Raw genomic sequence first — 2,500 nt, 5'->3', positions numbered from 1 at the left:
TCGCATATTGACGATATGTGCTTTCAAGTGGATGCACTTAAAAAAGATCCAAACCCATGATTCCCATTAGTGGGAAGTTAGCGAGTCTGCAACAATGCTCGTTTTGAAGCGCCACGTCTATCAGTATGTGGTCAATATTATTGATATTGAACGGCACTGGAAGTCAGAAAATAGCGGGTGAGCGATGGGTACCGATGGTGGGAAAGATTCTTCAGAGTTACCAGATGCGCCGTGGTGTTGTTTTGGGAAGCCCTTCAACACTCTTGACTATAGGGGCGGCACGTGGGGCGTCTCTTGTTTTCACCTCATAGATTGCCTTGCTCACTGAGGGGAGAAATGACCTTTGGGATACCATAAAGGAAGTTAAGGCTTAGAAGTAGGTGTGCGTGTGGGGAGGGGGACAAGGGGTGAAGACGCAGACTTTTAAATGTGCCTCACCAATAGATGCATTTGACACAAGTTTCCAGGCTCTCCACACTCGCACCTCAACGAATCTTTATGATTTACGTACAATGAAATGGTGCAGCTTTTTTTTTTTTTTTCAAGTGGAGGTATTCACCAACGAAATATTTTCAGGAAGAGTTAGAAACATCCTTGACTCTTGCATGTCTCTTTCACTTAAACAGTGTTTTCATATCCTTCTGTCTGTATACGTTTGTCTATCTGTCTATCTAAATCGTTGTATGTTGGACAACATTGGAATTCAGTTGCAATAACCGAAATAACTTTTACAATACCTAGTACTCCGCAACAAACGTTTCTTCCCTTGATTTCTTTCTTTTTTTCTTGTATAAGTGGATTTAGGATGAACATTTTAAACTAAACATACTGTTATTTGCTTTTATTAAGGTTTTATCAGTGATTACAAGATTTATCTTTCTTACGTAAAATCAAAGTAGACTAACAATTACCTCGTTGCTTTATCTTGAGTCTTGTAAAAAAAATATGTCTTATCAATAGCAAGAAGTCTTACTGAACGGAACGCATAGAGAAACATTCAAATTTTAATATAATGCTAACTCCTATTCCAAATGTAAACGTCTCACCCACGCACGTAATCATTTGAGTTGTCATAGAAACAGATCCAGAGAGAGAGAGAGAGAGAGAGAGAGAGAGAGAGAGAGAGAGAGAGAGAACGTGCAAAGGATGGTCAATCAGCTATTCTGGAAATTTTATATGACGTGCCGGAGAGACAGAAGAGAATGTTGGCACGTTCAATGAATGTCTTCCAAATACCACACCTGGGACATGTAACATAGAATTCTCTGTCTGTCTGTCTGTCCGTTGGTCATTCTACCTGGCTGACTGAGTGTCTCTCTCTCTCTCTCTCTCTCTCTCTCTCTCTCTCTCTCTCTCTCTCTCTCTCTCTCTCTCTCTCTCTCTCTCTCTCTTTTCACACACACACACACACACACACACACACACACACACACACACACACACACGTCCTCTTTAGATCATGAGTAGGCGAGGGTGGTACAAGGAGTGTATTCAGGAAGAACATGGTACTTTAACACCGCCAGGTTGTTATATTTTCTGTTCAGTGCATTTGTAGTATCGTATACCTCCGTACTGCACGTGTACAACATATAGACTTAATAGACACGTTTTTGTTGTTCCATCTTTTATTTTGTTGCCAATAATGATGTTTTTCCGTTCGTCCCTTGTTACACGCATTAGTAACAGTAGTAGTGTTAGCAGCTGGGACAGTATGCGTTGTAGAGATCGTGATACTGGTCGTATATAGATAATGCGTGGCGTTGAGAGAGAGAGAGAGAGAGAGAGAGAGAGAGAGAGAGAGAGAGAGAGAGAGAGAGAGAGAGAGAGAGAGGAGTAGTACTGTATTTAGTAGTGATCGTTTGGGGGTTGGCAATGTTGATTTTTCTCTTCAAAGTATTGATAATGACAAAATGGTGGATAAAAGGACTTTTGATGGCTATGCATCAGCTCATAATGGTCTTAAAGACGGCGATAGAGGTAGCAATTGTTGTAATTGCTATTGTTGTTGATGGTGGTAACGGTGATAGTGGTAGCGAAGGAAGCAAAAGTAGTAATTGCACGCCACCCTCACACGACTGGTGCAGGAGGGGAAATGACTTATAGTATTGGTAAACGCATTGAATTAGATGTAATGTCTTAAAGTGCTCCGAAAAAGGGGTACGAAATTCTCTCTCTCTCTCTCTCTCTCTCTCTCTCTCTCTCTCTCTCTCTCTCACACACACACACACACACACACACACACACACACAGAGAGAGAGAGAGAGAGAGAGAGAGAGAGAGAGAGAGAGAGAGAGCAACCACTTTAGAACTTACGCATTCCAAATCTTGTTAGGGAAAATTTTCTGTTGGGAAAGAGTGTGTGGTAATATTTTCAGCCAAGCCAGCCGCGGTCTCCTGCTTTTTCTTCCAGCGGATTCAAAATATATCCATCGGCAGACAATTTACGTAGAGAGAGAGAGAGAGAGAGAGAGAGAGAGAGAGAGAGAAAGTCTTATTCAAT

General features: G+C 41.6%; 1 long non-coding RNA gene across 3 annotated transcripts in view; it reads left to right on the top strand.

Annotated features, from left to right (window-relative positions):
• Positions 1-2,500, top strand: part of LOC123518263 — a 294,645-nt gene that overhangs the window by 199,289 nt on the left and 92,856 nt on the right. The gene's annotated exons all lie outside the window — the stretch shown is intronic.

This window comes from Portunus trituberculatus, chromosome 43, assembly GCF_017591435.1.
Source record: "Portunus trituberculatus isolate SZX2019 chromosome 43, ASM1759143v1, whole genome shotgun sequence".
NCBI lineage: Eukaryota > Metazoa > Arthropoda > Malacostraca > Decapoda > Portunidae > Portunus > Portunus trituberculatus.
This window is presented reverse-complemented; position numbering and strand designations above follow the sequence as displayed.